At 42.7% G+C, this 21,580-nt stretch overlaps 1 protein-coding gene across 1 annotated transcript in view; it reads right to left on the bottom strand.

The window, feature by feature from the left end:
- Window positions 1-21,580, bottom strand: part of LOC144769883 (indolethylamine N-methyltransferase-like) — a 99,226-nt gene that overhangs the window by 6,928 nt on the left and 70,718 nt on the right. The window lies entirely within an intron of this gene.

Here is a 21,580-nt window from a genome sequence, read left to right as displayed (position 1 = left end):
CACCCGGTCAAAAACAAAAATAGACAGCGATACGATGCAAGCTGTCAGTGTGTCAGTAAAAAGTGATAGAAAAACACTCCCGAAAGGCTTTCCAGTAAAGTACTCATACATAACTGATGCGAATAATGTTCCTTTTGCTCGAATCCCTCGAGTGGGGGATAGGGCAATTCCAAACATGGAACACAGGTTAGGACTGATTACAGCGGCACACGAAGGGCTCGCTTCTGCACATGCTGGTGTTTCCGCCACAATATCATTATTAAAACAGAGATATTGGTGGCCGCGCATGAGAATACAAACTAAGAACTATGTTCTAGAATGCAAAATATGCCAAAGAACGAAAGTATCAACAGTGAAACAACCAGAACAGACGCCCCTTCTAATCTCAGATAAACCATTAGCTTGTGTTTACCTGGACCACTGTGGTCGCTTACAAAGGGATGGCAACTATAAATACATCATGGTCATAGTGGATTCCTGCACGAGATTCATTTGGATGTGGCCCCAGCGCTCGGCTGACGCCAGAACTGTTATAAAAGATTTGCGAGTCCTTATCGGCACATACGCAATTGCCATGCTACATTCTGACCAGGGTCCTGCGTTTAGCTCTCGAGCTTACGAGGAGGCCATGACCAGCATGGGCATTGAATTGCGGTACTCTTGTCCCTTCCATCCTGAGGGAAATGCGGTAGTGGAAAGAAAAAACCGGGACATAAAGCAATCTATAACGGCGAGGGTATTAGGTTCGGGTGATGGGTGGGTCCAACAGTCAACAAGTGTCCAACGAAGTCTTAATAATCTGCCAAGAAATTCTGTAAAAGGTTTCAGTCCGTACGAACTATTGTTCGGGACTAGAATGTATATTCAGGACCTTGATAGTCAGACTTCAGTGGTAGAAGAAAAATGCTTTGATATCAAAGATCGTTTGGCTATTTTACAGGACTTAAATGAAACAAGAAAAGGCTTGAGCAACATAAAGTTAAAACAGCAGCCAACAGCCGCTGAAGATAAACCACCTGTCCCAGCAAGGCCTGTCTGGATTCCAAAGATTGGGGATCTGGTCAGAGAGAAGATCGCGGTGAAGAAGGAATTTGGGCCTTCTTACAGAAAAGCAGTACCTGTCTTAGCTGTCAGCGCAACAAGATCAGTTGTGCTACCGCCCCTTGCTGGTAAAAAGGGGAACCGAGTTGTATCCATCGACCTGGTAACACCACAATCATGTGGCCAATAATAAGTAGTAGCCCCAGTGGACTCCCAAGAAATAGCAGAGTACCAAAATTTGCTACAATACAAGAGGTTCAAACTGAGAGACTAATCACATTTGATAAACCTGCAGTGAATAAAAAAGGACTATGCAACAAAGCCATGGAACTTATGCCTCTTGAAACCCAAATTGCAACAGTTCGTAAAGAAACACCTGTCTACAACGATGTAGCCTCAGACTATGCTAATGAAACAAAAAATGCAAAAGGAACTGAAAATCTGGAAGCAATTCCAACAATTGACAGAACTGCATCTGGCTACTTCATCAATTTCGATAACTTTTCTGACGATCCAAGCGAACCGCAAGAAACGCCAGCAATAAAAACTTTTAAAGACAAAATAACTGAATTCTTTCATCAACTCAAAGAAACCTACCTGATTTCTCCATGGATTGAATTTTTGATTGTGTTAGGTGTACGTTTCCTCCTGCTTTGGCTCATCATGGTTCTTTGTTGGGGAAAATTCATTGAGGGAAAATACAGTACAATGGACACAGCAAGTCAGAACATCAACTTGGTCCTAAAGCCTCACAAGTCATCTCACATCGAGAAAAGAGAACTATCATCAGTGAATGTCACAGCCAATCCAATACCCGGTGGGGTAGCCTGGGACAAAACGGATTATGAAATCTATGGCCCGGTTGAGCTCTTGAAATATCCACATCAGTTCAAGGTTTCATTAAGTGACTTTGTAAAACCGAGTACATTCTCTGATGATTGGAATTTGAAAGTATTAATGATATGATGTCAGATTTAGTAATGTCAGCAAAATTTACAGAACATGATTACTTACAGGGTTCATCAAATTATGAAGAAATGTATTGTTATAATCACTCTGCACATCACTATTTGCATAAATCTGCTCAACCTAGAAATGTTTTTAATTATAATCAATGGGAACATTGTGCAACTCCACCTAAAAGCAGTTCGGAAACATTTTACGAGAAATTCCCATACTTCTCAGGGTTTAACACAAGTGATGCAGAAACGTTTTATTTCAAACTGTTAAATAAGACAGGAGTAAAAACAATGCTGACAAATACTAAATTGATCTATTCGGAAACATTTTATGAAAAAATGAATACGTTTAGTTTTGATTTCTGGAAAAACAACATTGAAACAAAAACCATATGGGGTACCAAAGATTGGCAGGTCCAAGGTTTAGAAGCATTATTTAGAGCCTGCATGATCCCAGAACAAATAATATTCTTGAATGATACCATTCAACAGACTACTTGTCTTGGCCTAGCCAAGATAAAAGATTTAAACAAACCGTCTATTCCAAAGCCAACACCTGACAGTAATAGCACTACAGATGTTGAGATAGACGTATCCCATATTTTTAACCAAAACAGAACACATCCTGATTGGAAAAAATGGTTGATCTGGCCCACAGACACAAATAACTGTCAAGATAGATTCCTGAACAAAACACAGGGGTTAAAAATGACCAGGCCAGACCCTAGATACTCCCAGAGACAACATCGAGGGATAGTTACAACATACAGTGTAGGCAAACTATGCCTTGAGTGGCTAAAAAAATCCACACTGGCTGAAATTAAGCAACACTTGACTTTACTTAAAGACGGTGCTGACTTGTGTGATTTCATAATGGGACCACGCAAACAGCATCAAAAACGTTTCATAGCGGCCGGTATATACGCTGCGTACAACGAAGCTTGGAAAGTAATGCAAATTGAAACAGCAGAAAAAATACGAGAAATTGATCGTGTTAATTTGGAAAAATCACTTTCTGTTGTGAACAATGGGTTAACGACTCTGTCCTCCAGAATATATACACTGTACAGTATTGTATCATCTGCTATCAATATATTAGAGCAGGACTTACTAATGTTACAACACGGTCAGTCCCAATTACGTTCTATTGTACAGCTTGGCTGGAAGTTGCAAAATCTGCGTTCAGACTACGTACCATGGCGTTTAATCAACACAACGTCTTTATTCTCTATCTTTAACCTTACTGATAAACAAATCAGCTTGGCACAAAAAGGAGCAGACTATACGATTCTGAGCATTGAAAAACGTGAGAGATTACCATTGACAATGTCAGAAAGACCTGTCATTGAATGGATAATACACAGAATAATTACAATTCCGATAACAACTTTCCAATTTAAATACTGCCAAGAGAATATACCAGCGGGCCAGTATGAAAGGTTGGGTAAAGGGTACATCAAGTCAACATGGAAATTTTGTTATACACACACATGTTACAGTGAAAAGAAAAAGAATGTATTTCTTAGTGGTAAAAATTGTAAACGATCACTAAGCGTTATACTTCAGTGTCAAGGTATTAACTTGCACGGAGCCTGCGATGGGTATTCAAATAACCTTTCATGTCACCTGCACGGCACTCCTGCAACACAGATAGAGCCATTCTTTAGACAACTTTCTAACAGGAGTTATATTCTAATAATGGACCACAGCTGTTGTGGCATGGTGCCAGGAAAAGCCTATCTCGTCAGCGTGAGTTCCATGGTCACTTGCTGTATGCAAGTATTGTATCCAAACAGCACTCCAGATACGGAGGCAAACAATTTGGCCTTCTTTGAATATCTCTTCTATTCAAGTTCAAGTTTCAAGTTTTATTTTATTATGATAAGGAACTCTTTATGAGGTCCACATAAAACAGCATATACATACAAACAAGAAATACTTAAAATGTTATTCCATCAAAATTGCAAGAGACATCTTAATATAGGTCCAAAAAACATTTAAAATAGTTGTACAGTTTAAAAGCAAACATTTCATTAGGTGGGTTAATCAAGGCAGCCTTAAACAAAGAAGCAGATAATATGTTGAGTTGTAAGCAAATTGGTCTTAACCATCTACGCCTGCAAGGCATCAATGTCGGACAGACAAACATGACGTGATCTAAGTCCTGATCATACAATTGACAAAGATCACAGCGTGCCGAATGACCAAACCAGCTGGCATGTAGAACTTTCAGCGGAAGCAAATTGTGTCTTAATAAATACACAAGGCGCCTAGCGCCATGGGAGATATTCCAATGCATATATGGTTGAGCTTTCCGCAGGGTATAAGATTCAATAACAGGCGTACAACCTTTTTTTGCTAGACAAAGGTCTCTATCCTGACAAAACCCCAATTCCCAGGAGGCTGATTTCAGAACCGTTTTTAATTGGAGAGAGGACAATAGAAATAAAGTCTCCTCATCCAATTTCAATTTTAACACGGCAAATCTGAAGTTTTTTACAATCAGTGAGAAGTCATTAAGAGATCCTAATAATTCATTTTTTATAAGAACTCGTAAAGTATTAGGTTCACCTTTAGATAAAGCTACTACCCAACGTATAATACTTGCCAAACCTTGGACCCAGCTGCTACGTAAACCCAGCTCCTGTCTCAAGGAGGCAGTTGAATTTGCAGTACCTACAGACATTAAACTACGTAAAATTTTCCCTTCCGCAGAGTTTAAAAAACTACACTTTTTTAGATCAACTAACTCAATACCGTATAACAGGGAGGCAGGAACTTTCGCTCTAAAAACATCTAAAAGAATAGAAAAATGCCTTCTACCTGTGGCTTTATATAGGGAAACTAAACTCTTTCCCTGCGAGATAGCCTTACAAGAGTTTTTGTCAATGTGTTGTTTGTCACTTAAATTATAAGTGACAATTTTACCTAAGAAGGTATAAGATTTCACACATTCCAGTTTTTTCCCCCCCACAACCCATGGATAATTAAGGCATTTAGGTTTCTTTCTACCAGAAAAACAAATAACTTTGCTTTTTGCCGTGTTTATAGATAAGAAATGGCCTTCAGCATATTCAGACAATGCATGCAGCCGATTGTTCAGGCCCTTTGGGGTGAGATCCAAAATCAGGATGTCATCTGCATACATAAGGCATGCAATTGGAGCTCCACCCAAATACGGGGCAATACCGGCGCAAGCAGAGAGAGTGACGGGTAAATCAACTGTATATAAGGAAAATAGCAATGGAGCCAAAAGGCAACCTTGCTTCAACCCGTTGGAGGTGGGAATTAATTTAGATACACCACGTTCACCTCCAAGTAAAACTCTGCACCAAGTGTCAGAATAAAGGGCGCGAATTAACTTAATAAGGAATGAAGGCATACCCAAGTTAACTAACTTTCTCCAAAGCAAAATTCTATCTACCTTATCAAAGGCGGTGGAGAAATCAATAAATGCGCCATATACCTGACCACCACGGACTTTCACATATTTTTCATTGATAACTTGTAATGCAGTCAGGTTATCAAGAGTTCCGTGATTTTGTCTGAAACCAGTTTGCTCCATGGGAAGGATTTTATGTTCAAATACCCATTGATTCATTAAAGTAAGCACACATTTTGCAAAGACCTTACCAATCGCATCAAGCAAAGCTATTTGACGATAGTTTTGTGGTAGATCTCGTGCCCCTTTTTTATATAAAGGGACAATAATACTTCCTTTCCAGGAGGGGGGGACTGTTCCACTAGAAAAACAAAATTTAAACACTGGGAAGAGTATTTTACTCCAAAGTTCGCTCTGGTTTTTTAATACTATAATTGGGATTTTATCAGGACCCATCGCACCAGAGGAGCGCATATTCTTAATGGCACATTCAATTTCCTTTTCTGTAGGACAGTCAGGTGTACGTAAGTCATTATCCAATTCAACATTTAAAACATGAAAATTATTGCTACTGTACAACTTCTCAATATAATTAACCCACACCTGTTCCTCAATGGCAATAGGCGTAGGACTGGCTCTGGTACCACAACCTTTGCCAATTAGGGACCAGAATGTCTTTGCTTGGCCATTATAAGAAGCTTCCCTCAGTTGGATCCAGAGGGCATCTTCCTTAGACCGTTTTAAGCGGGCCTTGAGCCTAACTCTCCTTCTTTTTAAGATAAGTAACTTAGACTTAGCTTCTTGGGTAAAGAATAAAAATTGCCCCCTTACAACTTTGTTTATTTCTCTATTTAAAGCCCTTAGTGGATGATGGACCACAAGGGATTGTTTCAGACCTGGTTTCTTTTTTGCACTAGCCGTTACAGAATCTAAAAAATTATTAAAACAAAACAGCACTCTCCCTTCCCAGAGGGGTAAATTCTCAACAGTAAAATGCAAAAGAGGCATCAGATTTCCAACAATACAAGGGTTCCAAAAACATTTCCCTGAGCTGGAGTCAAAATTCACAGAATCTATATCCAGCCTCCACGGATCTGCTTTTTGAAGCTTAACGGATACAGAAAGCGTCAACACATTATGGTCACTAAGATTAGTCTTAATGACCTTCATATCCTTCAATAAGTGAAAACCGGCATAGTCTACCATGATAAAATCAATAATAGATTTTCCCTTTTCAGATTTACGAGTATAAGCTGCCGGGATGTCGGATGGAAGCCTCCCATTTACTATTAAGCATTCAACATTAAGTAGACCCTCTAATATAATTTTACCTCTTTTGTTAATTTTAATTTTGGAGGGAAACTGGGCTGGTGGTATATTCAGAGACTCTTCCAATAAAATATTTCTAAACAACTCCAACCCACAGTTAGATATATTACAATTTAGGTCCCCAAACATTAACACGTGCGGAGTAGGGGAGATATCAAACGCTTTAGTTAAAAAAGTAAACAGAGTTTTTAGACCAGCATTAAAACTACAATTGGGAGGAATATAAATGTTTACCACAATCAACAATCTATTAGGGCAATCCTCAAAAACATCTTTTAGCATTATTGCTTGAAACAGTTTTCCTGGATCTAAGTAATATGAATAGTTCCAATGCAATCTGTTAGATAACAGGCATGCTAACCCTCCCTTAGCATGGCCTCTTCTAGTACTGGTTGCACTGCAATCCAGAACAAAGAAATCTTTTTCCAAAGCTAATCTTCCTTCAACCCATGTTTCCTGCAAACAGATTATGTCAGCCTTTTGAGAATGTAGGAAACCCAATTTCTCCTTATAATCCTTGAATCCAGCAGTGTTCCATGAAATAAATTTCAGCTCTCTGTTAAAAATTGGAATGATGTTTAAAACCGGGAGCAGATCTACTCGCTAGAACTCCAGGTAACCAGCTCCATTTAGATTGATCATCCTTCACTGTCTGCTTAAGGGGAGGATTTTTGTATGAAACTAGCCTTTCATTCTTAGCCACACAGATTTTTAGATCCTCTGATCTAGAATTAGACCAATCCGACAACTGCACTCCCGTATTTAAGGGAAGTGATATTGAAGAATCAGCAACAATACTTTGAGAACATTTTTCCCCGAAGTATGGCATGACATCTATCCCTCTAACTTGTAATTCCTCTGCCCACTGTAGAACAAGATTTAATACAACTTTTGAATAAAATTTCACCCTAGTTGATCTTAATGGTTTCCCCATATAGGAATTAAGGAGAAATACAATATCTAAATCGGACGTCTGAATTAATTTCAGACCTTCGATCTCTTTGAAACAGATCAACAGGGTAGAACGATTTAAAATTAAATCAGGTTCAAATAAGGGAGAGAAATCAAGATATAACGTATCCACATTTATTTTTTCTTTTGGGACACTAACTGTCGTTGAGGATGAAACCTGAAAGGGTCTTGCTGACGGATTCAACAGAGGCGCAAACGGGATGACAGAAGGAGAGGAAACCTTAGAAATTACTTGACCAGATCCTGCTTTAACGTTACAATAAGAAAAAGGATTTGCGGAGGGGTAGGAAACCTTGGGAAGAAAAGGATTAGTAAAGCTTATAGGACCTCGCCCAGGGGAGGGGGCATTTTCTTTGGGCGAGACAACCCTAACTTCTACATGAGATGGAGGAGACTGCTCCACCTGCGGGGAATCATCCATACTTAATTCAGCATTTTTATCAAAGAAAAGTTTCCTCTGTCTTTTCTTAGCAAACCTTCGAATGGGTTTCCTCTTCTTTATTTTAGTCTTTTTGTGTTTCACAGGACTCTCTTTTCCCATCAATCCCGTATTTACTTTAGGAATCTCCTCTTCTTTACTTAATGGCAAGGAGAATATCGGAAAAAGAGATGGAATTTCGGATTTGGGAATGAGAGGGGAAGTTACTGTTGCCTCTATCTTGTCGCTAATTAGAGCTATACAATTAGCACCAGCCGAAACCACTTTGGGAGGATTGGGAACAGCTAGAAGAACTACCGGCTTCTTTTCCTTTTGTCCTTCTATCAAAGGAGAAGATACAGCTGAATCCAAAACTGCCGAAGCGGAGGGCGCGCTTATTTTCGGGTGTACCAACAAAGAGGCCGATGGAATAGGAAGATCTGACACTAACTCATTTTTACTTAACAAGAGAACTTGCAAAATTTGCGTTACCGTGTCAAAAATACATTCCGAACCTCCCACAAACTTTTCAAGCAGACTTAAAATCGAAGAGAGAATTGATTCCAAAGAGGACAAAGAATTAGAGATTAACCTCCCATTAATATTTGGGGATCCCTCCACTACATTGTTCAACATTTGACCTGAACAAGATGTAAAATTTAATTGTGGAAGGGAAAAATCTATTTTATTAGAAGGTGTGCTACTTAGAGGACCGGAACTTGAAATCGTTATTGCTTCCTCTAAAGGTTCACCTTTAGGGTTCCCCTGTACCGATCCTACCCGCGCCCTATGAGCTGTTAAATCAATGTCAGGCAGTGTAAAATCATTCCCTACTACAGGGGATTTAACCAACGCGGCTGAAAAAAGATCAATATTCACTGGAACTTTAGGAGCATCCATTGGTGCAACTTGAGAAGGGACAGTTTTGATAAATTTTGAGGGCATATTACCCAGAGATTCAAGGGGAGCCTTCTGTTTCAGATGCACATTGTTAGACGCCGGCGGCGAACCCCTTAAAATTTCGGGACTAACTAGAATAGGCAAAGATTGACTAGCAGCCAAGATTAAACTAGAGGAAACATCAATGACCCCGTTAACAGGCACCGATTCGTTAGAACCTGAAATTTCATTCGGGGACTGCAAATCAGTGGGTTTATCTTTCCCTTTGTCCCATAAGTTGAAAAGCTGGCATTGACCTTTCAATTGCATGGAAGATGCAATTTTGTTCCTTAGAGGGTTGGATTTGGTTTTAGACCCAGATCTCCCCACAATCACTCGCCCAGAGCGTAGTTTTTTAGCCGTCATGAGGCTTATATTAAAAAGGGGGAAAAAAAGAAATGAGAACAATTATATAATATAAAACCTAATAAACAAAGCCTTAAAATACAATGCAAGCCTATGAATGAAATAACACACTAATTTGATACCGGAGAACCAAGGGAGGGGGCCCAGCCCAGCCTTCTTCAGCCTCTGACGGCCTCAGACGGTCCCGCCCTTGTCCCGGGCTTCTCCCGGCGCGCTCCCGCGCGCTCCCGCGTTGCGGTGTCACAGAGGAGGTTTATAGCCGCGCTGAGGCGGGGGAGGAGCCAGCAGGGAGAGCGGGTCAGCTGCTGGTGATGCCGAGGGTCAGGCGCTCCTGGGACTTGAAGTCCTCGCCTGACCACGCTCGCAGCCCTGCCCACACCACCGCCACAGAGGCTCAGTCAATGCAAATCCTAGAGACACAGCGCACTTCCAGCAGCGCTGACACAGAACCAAGGGCGAAGCGGGACCCGCGGAGCGGGTTCCGCGAGGAGTTGAAAGAAGGTTGAAGGAAGAGCAGCTCCTGCGTGCTCGCAGTCCAAAGCTCCCTCGTCAGTCCACAACAGGCAACAGGGGAGAAACCAAAGAACAAACTGACGCGCTGGTTTTAGCCGCGCTGAGGCGGGGGAGGAGCCAGCAGGGAGAGCGGGTCAGCTGCTGGTGATGCCGAGGGTCAGGCGCTCCTGGGACTTGAAGTCCTCGCCTGACCACGCTCGCAGCCCTGCCCACACCACCGCCACAGAGGCTCAGTCAATGCAAATCCTAGAGACACAGCGCACTTCCAGCAGCGCTGACACAGAACCAAGGGCGAAGCGGGACCCGCGGAGCGGGTTCCGCGAGGAGTTGAAAGAAGGTTGAAGGAAGAGCAGCTCCTGCGTGCTCGCAGTCCAAAGCTCCCTCGTCAGTCCACAACAGGCAACAGGTGAGAATTGATACTTTAAGCAGAATAAAGTCTGTTCTTTTACAGACAACTGTGCCCTTAACGTCATCAAAAGAAACGTATGATCTGCAAGTTGCAAGAACAACGGCAGAGATACATTCCCTTTTATCAACAAATTGCCCCGTGCATTTCGCAGAAATGCTAAGCCAAATCCTAAATATGTCAGATACCAGTGGCATCCCACATGTATTTAAGACAATTTTTTCGGGACTGTTAACACCCTTCGAAACAGTTCTGGGCACTTTTCCTAATTTTGTCCATTCTGTCTTTAGCGACCTACCACTTCTTTTGGGACACGTATCAGTAATTTTATTTTTGATCCTTCTGCTCCGATATGGCAAGCCAAGTCACAGACAAGACTCCAGCAATGATGGAAGAAACGATCCTAGCTATACACTATCGGGACCGCATAACTAAAGTCCTTGGATTAGCCCGGCTAAGAGATCTGAATATGACCTGGTTTCTTTCATTCAGACCCATCTGGCAGAATTGCATCTTACCTGTGCTTCGATGTATGCTATGCGGAGAAGAATGCGTGTTGGACGTCTGTCTTACACTACCATCAGCAGTACCATTGGATACAGATACTTTGCTAAGTCCTGTAACCGCTCATGCATCGTGTTGTCCCCAGCGGCTACCGATTCTGATGACGGCATTCGTTGAGACTTCATCACTACGATTATGCGGCAGTGAAGTACGAGATGAGAGCAGCATCACCCAGGTACGACCTTCTGTGAGCATTGCTGATCCTGACATCGATGATAGCAATCATTCTCACGACTGTACTGTTGCGGCATTTTCAAACTTGGTCGAACTTTCACCTGAAGCCGTAGACCAATTTTTTGAGAGTCTGTCTGAAATGATGTTCTCCCCTGAACAGAAAGAATAACTTTTTTAAGCAATGAGCACACAGCGTTCCCTGAACTCTGAATTCGGCCTTCAGCTTTGATAAACAAAAGCTACTGAAAATATTTGGAACTGTTTTTCCCCTGAAAACAATTTTTTTTTTTCCAATTTCAAAATATTTACCTTTTTCTGGCACATGTACACTGCTTAAAGTAGAACTATTCTTAGAGAACAGAGCTTCTATTTTAGGAACTCTAGAGACAATATATTACCTCAGCCTCTAGCACATGTACAAGCATTTGTATTATTATGTGATGGAATGGTCTCGACCTTCTCTTCTGTATTAAGAGCCATTTCATGTGTAATTTTCGCAAATCATTCAGCTGATAATTATTTGCAATCCTTTTTTCTGAATGATAACACTGCTTGAAAAACGTACAGTACCAATAATCATTTTCGTGTATTTACCATATACCATTTCAAATGCAAAGTATGTATTTTGGGGTGGGTTGGAAAACACATGCACTTTTATATGTTTACTATTGCTTAGTTTTAGTAATGATGTTGTGTTGTGTTTCTATCTATGAACCTAATTCGATATTTCTATTTTATGCCCTTGTACGGTTATAATAAATAATATCCTTATAAAGGCATAAGAATCATATCCATATTTGGTCGTAGCCCGTGCAGTCCACATTAAGCAAGGCTACTTCCCCGGACTCCTAGAAAGCACAACGAGTTCTCTAAACAAACCAAACCTCCAGCAACCTGGGAAATCCCCATTGCTTTTGTTTTGATTTCGTCCTAGAACTCCTGTGAGCACTGTAAGAACGGCCAGTTCTGAGTGACATCTTTATTGACGTCTTATGTCCAACCTTACGTCAAAACCCGGCACCTTTCAGGTATAAATATACCAACGTTGCCTTAAGCAAACACACGGTGGTTTGGCTATCTACTTGCCCGAGAGCCCAGCTGATGCGAGAGCCCACGGACGCCGCCCCTCCCCTTTGACGCACTGAGAGAGACGCTGTCTTTTCTCCTGCCGAGAAATCCAGCTCCGGTGTTTCCAGATACCCTCGCGGGTTACTGGGATATCGAGTCCTGAGAGAGAGATACCAGACCTCCTGCTTTCTATTACCCAGGTACGGAGCTGACTAAACCCTTAAAGAGAATCCTTGAGTCAGATTCTTGGCAAAACCAACTTAACTTAAACTGCTACTTACTTACTCCTTCCCACGTATTATGCTTAGGTCAGGTACACCGGGGTAGGCATATTTAGAAGCACCAGTTGAGTACGTTAGTCAATGTATATATGTATGTATATCTATTATCTATTTTAAAGTATCATATGGCTAAGAAACCATATCAATGCTTTTACAGTATTATTTCATAATACTCCTTTTACTGTACGCACTTTACTTTACTATGAGTATTGCAATTGTGGCAATTCATTTCTCTTGCATGAGAAAGAAGACTGCTCAATAAATAACACCTTTTATTGAAAACGCCCGTCTCTCTTTTCTCTGCACTCTGGTGAAACTAAGTATGCACACTTGACTGAGTGAAATAGCTGTCTATTGTTTTCACACGACTCTAGAGATACACTCTTATTCTGAGGGAGCAAAGTTGTCATGTTTTATGGTTGTCAGAAGCTAATCCCTTCTTGTCTATCCAGGGAGGTTAAACTCCTCCTCGTTTATTCGAGAAAGTTTCTAGTGACCTCTGAGCTAGCTGGCAAACCTTAAGTCTAATATAGTCAGTAGAGACCTAGATGACCTCAGTCCTACGTCTACACTGCTGTTTATATTATTCCAATGCGCAGAGCCTATTGGGAATATAGGAACTACACTACAGTGCGACAATCTAAAGCTGCAACAGGCTCAGTAATGAAAACATAGTGACACAGATCTATATGATTGCCCAGTTAAACCACGTTTGGAAATTCCAGTTCCTGAATAAAATTTGTGATAGAAATGAATGTTTCTTTTGTAAAGTATCAGATACATCTGTATTGCATAAAGTGAAAACAGATGATGTGGATGTTAAAGTTCCTCAGTGTGCCAAGTTAGTTCAAGATACAGCACTTATTGTCTTGGATTTCGATTAGGCTGGGAAACAGTCATTATGCATGTAATGGCATGCTATTACATAACATGCCATTATAAGGCAAGTGCCATAACAATGTACTGCTATCACAACGTATATGCTTTTACCACGTATGCCGTCACAACTAATTTCGTTGTAAAGGCTTGAATGGTAAAGACATATGTGTTTTAAATGTAAGTATCAGGCAGGTAAAAGGTAGGTAGGTAGGTAGGTAGGTAAAAGGTAAGTATATATATACATATATATATATATATATGTATATATATATATATATATATACATATATATATATATATATATATATAAGATCCATCACCAACAGCCGCCGCCGAGAGTGAAGAGGCCAACACAGGAGAACGAGTGAGAACAGCCTTTATTCCATCCGCAGCAGGTAAGGATACATTGCACACCCGCTGTCAAGGCAAATGCATTTCGGCTTCTGATTAGCCTTCTTCAGCGCCACGAGTGTTTTGCGGTTAGTCAGGTAGCGGCAAATATATCTAACACAATGTCACGCCCCTACGGCACTGGCTGGCGCTCAATTACGTCAGCGGTACAGTACAGGAAGGGGCGCGATGGAAGTAGGATGGTGTAACCTCCTTGCTCTAAAACCTGCATCAACCCACTGGGGACATTTATACCAGGTTTTATTTCTGGGCAAGCACTCCAGCAGATTCACTTGAATTGTATTGCTACAGCACTCTGTTGACCAGAAGGCAGTGCGCCAGCTGTAATCCACTTGGAGGGAGTCACGTGTTTAACAGGTGCTGCAACTTGCAGATTTCTTTCCAAACATTCCACCCAGGAAGAAGTGCAGAGAGTGCACGAAACGCGTTGGCAGAAGGACGTTTATTTGGATGTTTGTTTTAACAGGACGTTGCAGCTTCCATCAATAAAGTGCTGATTCAGACCTACCTGTTGTGAGGCTCGTTTCACAAAGGTCAAAACTTTACGTTGGGATATTTGCGGCTAGACGAGCCGCGAGAGGAGCCCCGCTGGGTTCTACAGCACTGGCTGGCGCTCAATTACGTCAGCGGTACAGTACAGGAAGGGGCGCGATGGAAGTCGGATGGTGTAACATCCTTGCTCTAAAACCTGGAGGGAGTCACGTGTTTAACAGGTGCTGCAACTTGCAGATTGCTTTCCAAACAGTCCACTTAGAGAAAGGTTCCGACCGAAACGCGTCAGTTTGCTGTGGTAAAATAAATTTGTGAATACGTACCTCCGAGAGTGCTTCCTTTCTTCCTGCGGGAGATTTCGCTATTGGGAGGTGGAGCAGAATTGGATTTGCGAGTGCACCCTCGCAACGGAGGCACCCGCCTGGGAGTGCGGCGCTCTGGTGCTTTTTGAGCTGCAATATATATATATATATATATATGTATATATATATATATATATATATATATATGTATATATATATATATATATACATATATATATATATATATATATATATATATATATATATATATATATGTATAATTAGCTGGACATTTCACTCGTACAAAACCATTGAAATTCCTCTGTTATAGTTAGTTCTGCTAACTATAACTCACGGGCCCACAATCCACTGCTGATGAGGTCACATATTACATCATTCATGACATGGTCAGTGACATCACAGATGACATCACTGATGACATCTCAAATGACATCACTGATGACATCATCCAGTGAATGTGGTTTGGTTCGTTATTTAAATATGTATTATATATATATAGTAATCTGCATTGATGAATGAGTGGATATATAAATATAAATATCTGGATGGAGCATTTAGTAGCAGTGTGATTGACTGTTTACTTGACTAATTTATAGTGTCTCTCTAAATATATTGGATAGTGACTAAAGTGTGTGAATATCTGTATCACTTTGTCAATTGTTGTGTAAACTGCTGCACCAGATGGTTACTAGCTATGTGAAAGTCTATATTAGTTATTGATTAGTTAACTGAGTATTTGTATGGTAGAGTGAATGTGTGTGTAGCTCGGTGGGGGGTGTGTGACTGCCCAAAGATGTGTGAATAGTTGATTCAGTATGTATAAGAGGTAAAGTCTACATGTTATAACAGTTGTTTGGGTGAGTGAATATCTTTATGGGTGTGGTGATGAGCAAATATATCTCTCAATGGTACATGTCCAACAAACTAGAAAAATAAAAGGCAGAGTATGTGACAGTTGTTGTATATAAATAAGTACACATAAAACTCAGTGATTGTATAAGTAACTGTATGGATAACTGTATACTTGTAATAGTGATTTTATAACACACTAAGTATGAGTTACTATATATATGAATAAATGAAGTGGTGTTTGTATAAGTGTGTAGCTGAATACATGTAAGTATGATCCATTGTTTGCATAAATGAGTAGGATGACTGCATAAGGGAATAGGATGTGTGCTGGTGTGTAATGTCGATATAGGTCTATAAGTATATTTGATAGTGTTCTATTGATCATTGACATCATGTACGAGTGAATCTATAGGTAAGTGATTAGATGTGTGTGTAGATCTAGGAATAACTGAGTGGGTTTTTAGAAACTTGTATTGGTGTGTCAATGGATTCAAATATGGTACTCTGTATTTTACAGTGAGTGATGAAAGGTTATACTAGTGTATGATGAGGTGTATCTGATTGTCACGTGGATGATGTCATCAGTGATGTCATCAGTGATGTCACTGACCATGTCATGAATGATGTTATATGTGACATCATCAGCAGTGGATTGCGGGCGCGCGAGTTATAGTTAGCAGAACTAACGATAAAGGATGAATTTAAAGGGTTTTGTACGAGTGAAATGTCCAGTTAACTATAACAGCCCTGAAACCTATGGTTTTTTTCAGTGAATCTCTAAGATTTTTTTAAATGCTAATTCCTAACTATAACATGTCTGAAACCTATGGTTTTTTCAGTGAACTTTGAAGGTTTTTTTAAATGACAATTTTTTTATGTAATAATAGTTATATGTATTTTTTATACTAATTTTCTATAAATTTTTAACTGTTTATTTTCACATATTTTATTTTTTAAATTACATTATATATTTTTAATATAAATGGAAATAAAAATGTTTTTAAAAATATTGAAACTGAAATATAGTTTTTTGTTGAATGTATAGGTGCAGAACTATAAGTGTGTTGGTTAGTTAGGGGACTGCATGCATAGTGGATAGGGGTTTGAAGCAGTCCATGTGCTAAGGCCTGGCTCAGTGCATGAGTACTTGGGTACTGACTGAATGATTAGAATACTACAAGGAGAGTGCCTTGGTGAATTTATAAGTGGTTGGGTTTTGGCACAGTGAATGGATTAGTACATGGTGCTGAATGGGTCACTAGAAGAGTGCAAGGGGAGTGACAGGGTTTTCCTGGAAGTGTATGGATACTGACTGGGGAATTGAAGGTGTGAAAGACAAGTGTGTAGGTGGTTAGAGGACTGCATGCATAGTGGATAGGCGTTTGAAGAAGTCCATGTGCTAAGGCCAGGCTCACTGCATGAATACTTACACAGTGGTGAAGGGAGGGGATGGGGTCTGAGGTGACGTGTGAAAACCCGTCCTGTGGCGCATTCTAAGTTGGGGAAATAATTCCCCTTCAATCCTAAGAGCCCCAGGGAGCCAACTAGCCCACCAGGTGCTTCCAGTAGGCACCACTGCGCTGTGTTTCAGAGAGGTGGCCCAGGCCATGCCCCTTTTTACACCTCTCTGCAACGCAGCTCTGTGGCGCTTACTGGAGGTACCTAGTGGGCTACATGTACCCTTAGGGACACTCAGGATTCAAGGGGACTTAATCTCCCAAATTAAAACGGGCATAGGGCGCGTTTACACATTCATGAAGGGAGGGAATGGTGTAGGAAAGTGGCTCTATATATACTGGACCAAAGTAAGGTACAGTGTGTATAGAGTCATAGTCCCCAGAGGTTTGGCAGAGGTTAAAGTTAGATACAGCCTTACTCTCTAAAGTGGTAGCTTGGTCGAGCAGTAAGGCACTATCAGAGGACAGTGTAAAGCATTTGTTGTACACACTCAGTCAGCAAATGGTCTCACACACTCAAGAACTGAACTCTAGGCCAATTGTTTTGTATCAAAAGATATAGTTGTTTTATTTTAGAACCAACAATGTATCAAAATATACTTTCTCAGGATGAGTTCCTTTAGTTAAATACTTTTCAAATAGGCAATATAATTTTTGAATGCAATAGTTAAACTTTGTTGCAATAGGCAACACAATTTCGAACACAATACAACATTGAGCTCGATGGGAATTTCTGGTTAAATGCAATTAGTTACTTTGTAGATTACTTTTCTAACCACAGGACTGGATCCTAGATTCAGTCCCGGGACATGAGCTGTAAACAGTTAAGTAAAAGGGTTTTGGTTACAGTAGTGATTTGTAAGGAATATTATTATATTTTAAAAGTTGACACTTAAAAACTTTTTCAGTTGAAATTACCAATGTTATCCTATGGAAGGAAATTCAATTTGCAGGTAAAGTATGTTCACATTACTTTTTTAATCCAGTGCTGGACTCCTAGGTTCAGCACTGGGACCTCTATCTAAAACAGGCAATTAATTACGTTTTTATCGTTGGCACGATTTTTAGAGAATATTTGTTAGTTTCAAAAATCGACACAAACTTTTACGGAAAAAAGCAGGCAATGATATCCTATGGAAGGAAATTCAAGTTACTGGTAAATACGGTTAGAATTACTTTTCAGGATCATTACTGAGCTCAAAGATGCAGCACTGAGATCTCTCCTGATAACAGATGAGTAAATCGGAATTCGTAGTTCGGCTGATTTTAGAGGAATACTTGTAAGCTTCAAAAATCGACACTTGGAAACTTTTTCTGCAAAAAGTAGGCAATGATATCCTATGGAAGGAAATTCAAGTTACTGGTAAGAACGGTTAGAATTACTTTTCAGGATCAGTACTGGGCTCAAAGATGCAGCACTGAGGTCTCTCCTGATAACAGGGGAGTAAATCGGAATTCGTAGTTCGGCTGATTTTACTTTGGTCCAGTATATATAGAGCCACTTTCCTACACCATCCCCTCCCTTCACCACTGTGCAAACACGCCCTCTGGTGTGTTTTAAGTTGGGGGATATAATTCCCTTTCAATCCTGAAGGGTCCCTTGGGTCCAGCTAGCCCACTAGGTACCTCCAGTAAGCGCCACAGAGCTGTGTAGCAGAGAGATGTAAAAAGGGGCACGGCCTAGACCACCTCTCTGCAAAGCACCTGGTGGGCTAGTTGGCCCCCAGGGTCCCTCAGGATTGAAGGGGAATTATTTCCCCAACTTAAAACATGCCACAGGGCATGTTTGCACACATGTCACCTCAGGACCCATCCCCTCCCTTCACAACTGTGTAAAAACGCTCTGTGGCTGTTTTAAGTTGGAAGATTAACTCTCCTTGAATCCTGAAGGTCCTTAGGGGCAAATTAGCCCACTAGGTATCTCCAGTAAGCGCCATTGCAGAGAGGTATAAAAAGGGGCACGGCCGGCACCACCTCTCTGCAACGCAGCGCAGTGGCGCTTACTGGAGGTACCTGGTGGGCTAGTTGACACCCGGGGTCCCTCAGGATTGAAGGGGATTTTTTTTACCAACTTAAAACTCGCCACAGGGCGTGTTTGCACACATCACCTCAGGCTCCATCGCCTTCCTTCGCCACTGCGGAAACGCACCCTGTGGCCGTTCTAAGTTGGGAAATTAAGTCCCCTTGAATCCTGACAGTCCCTAGGGCCAAACTAGCCCACTGGGTACCTCCAATAAGCACCACAGAGCTGCGTTGCAGAGAGGTGTAAAAAGGGGCATGGCCTCGGAACACCTCTGCAAAGCAGCCCCCTGGCTCATATTGAAGGTACCTGGTGGGCTAGTTTGCCCTCAGGGACCCTCAGGATTGACGAGGAAGTAATTCCCCATCTTAAATCATTCCACAGGGTGTGTTTGTACACATGTGAACTCAGGCCCGCCCCCTAAGTTGGGGGATAAACTCCCCTTGAATACTAAGGGTCCCTGGGGTACAACTAGCCCACCAGCTACCTCCAGTAAATGCCACAGAGCTGCGTTGCAGAGAGGTGTTTAAAGGGGCATGGCCTCAGAACACCTCTCTGTAACGCAGCCCCCTGGTGCATACTGGATGTTCCTGGTGGGCTAGTTGGCCCCCAGGGACCACAGTATACAAGGGGAATTCAATCCTCCTCTGCAAAGGTGCCAGGGGGGCCCATTTGCAGAGTGCTGCAAGAAGGGGGCGTGATGCCGGTCTTTTTTTTTTTTAAAGAAGGGGGGCTGTATGGTCCCCCTTATTTTCCTAATATTTTGGCCCTGAGGACCTCATCCCCCAGCGCTTGCCCCCCAATTTCTTTTTAAATCAAAAATTGGTAAGGGGTCTGCGTGGCCCCCCTCCTGAGGCCTTAATTGGCCCCGGGGACACCATCCCCTGGGGCATGGCATTTTTTTTCTAAAATTCTTTTGGAGGGGGGGCTGCTTTGCCCCCCTCCTTAGGCGACTTAAGGCCCCGGAGACCTCATCCCCAGGGGCCGGCCTTTGTTTCTTTTATTTTTAACTTTTTATTGAAATTTTGGGGAGGAGGGCCACGTGGAACCCCTCACGGGCCACTTGTAGCCCCAGGGACCCCATCCCCCGGGGCTGGCCCTCTCTGTTGGGGACCGTGGGGGGTCCCCAATCCCCCCACAGTCCCAGCCGGCTCCCCGCGTTCTTCGGGAGCCGGCATTGCTTTTCCACATGGAGAGCTGCTAAGATGCAGCTTCTCATGTGCAAAAGCAATTTGGTTTGAATTTTGAAAGAGAGAGTAGGTTTCCTGCTCTCTCTTTCAAAATTCAAACCAAGTTTGCTATGGCAGGGCGGGAGCCGCGAGGCCATAGCAGACTACAGTGTCCAGGGGGCTGGCACCCCGGGACACTGCAGGAGCCTGCCCTGGGTGGTTGCGGTCCCCAGGGCCATCAATGACTCCAGGAGGGGGGCCACACGGCCCCCTCCTCACATTTTCAAAACCCCGGGGGTGGTAGTCCCCGGGGTTGGAGGGTCTGTCAGGGACACCTCAATCTAAATATTTAGAGCCCTGGGGAGTTGGCGGTCCCCGGGGTGTGTGGGGGGGCTTGAGCCTCCCCCACAGGGTATTTTTGTCCCCGGGGCTCAAATTAATAATATGTGTGGGGGGCTCAAGCCCCCCACACTGCCCCGGAGACCACCACCTCCCCAGGGCACTTTCTATTCAAATTCGGGGATCCGTAACAGACCCCCGGCCCTGGGGACCACCACCTCCCTGGGGCTTTGCCAATGTTGGAAGGGGGGCCGCGCGGCCGCCCTTCAGGATCCCTTGATGACCCTGGGTACTGCCGCCCCACAGAGCCGGCTCCTGCTGTGTCCCGGGGTGCCCTCCCCCGGGACACTGCTGTTTGCTGTGGCAGGGCGGGAGTACGGCTCCCGCCCTGTCATAGAACCCTGCTTTGGTTCATTGAAGCGAGAGCAGGGAAACCTGCACTGGCTTCAATGAAGCAAAGCAGAATTGCTTTTGAGCAAGGGTAGCTGCATGTCAGCAGCTCCCAGTGCACAAAAGCAATGCCGGCTCCCGCAGGAAGCAGGGAGCCGGCGGGACTGTGGGGGCATTGGGCTCCCCCCATGGTCCCCACGATGAGGCTAGGCCCCGGGGGATGGGGTCCCTGGGGCCATGAGTGGCCCCCCTCGCTGAATTAAAAATAAAAAATAAATAAAAAAGAGGCACAGCCCCGGGGGATGGGGTCCCCAGGGCTAATAGAGGCCTCTGGAGGGGGGGCATGCAGGCCCCCTCATACATCAAAAAAATGAATTATGGCCATGCCCCGGGGTTTGGGGTCCCCTGGGCCAGAATTGGCCAAAGTAGGGGGGCCCACGTGGCCCCCTTCCCGTTCATATATATATTTTTTTTAAAGGGGTCAGGCCCTGAGGGATGGGGTCCGCAGGGTCCTGTCAGGATATCTTAAGCTAGGATTCTGGGAGAGCAGCACCAACCCCTGCGCAGGTGTTCTACATTCTTGCGGTGGAAGAAAAGGTACCTGATATCCACCCTTATGCTAAAGCAATGTTTCAAGAATATACAGGACTCAGCAGAAAACCCAACATGGTGGAGTAACACGGACTCAGCCTTCACAGGTCAGCAGTCTAGTGTCTGCTCTGCGCGTGAGCATCAATGAGAACAAGGTGTGCGTTCGTAATTCGAACTGCGCACTTCAACTGTGTTCCGGCTGACAGAGCACTTCTTCATTTAAGCTCCATGCCGGAATCAATTTT

Source organism: Lissotriton helveticus, chromosome 1_1 (assembly GCF_964261635.1).
Source record: "Lissotriton helveticus chromosome 1_1, aLisHel1.1, whole genome shotgun sequence".
Taxonomy (NCBI): domain Eukaryota; kingdom Metazoa; phylum Chordata; class Amphibia; order Caudata; family Salamandridae; genus Lissotriton; species Lissotriton helveticus.
The sequence above is the reverse complement of the archived record's forward strand: the minus strand, read 5'-3'. Positions and strand labels throughout refer to the sequence as shown.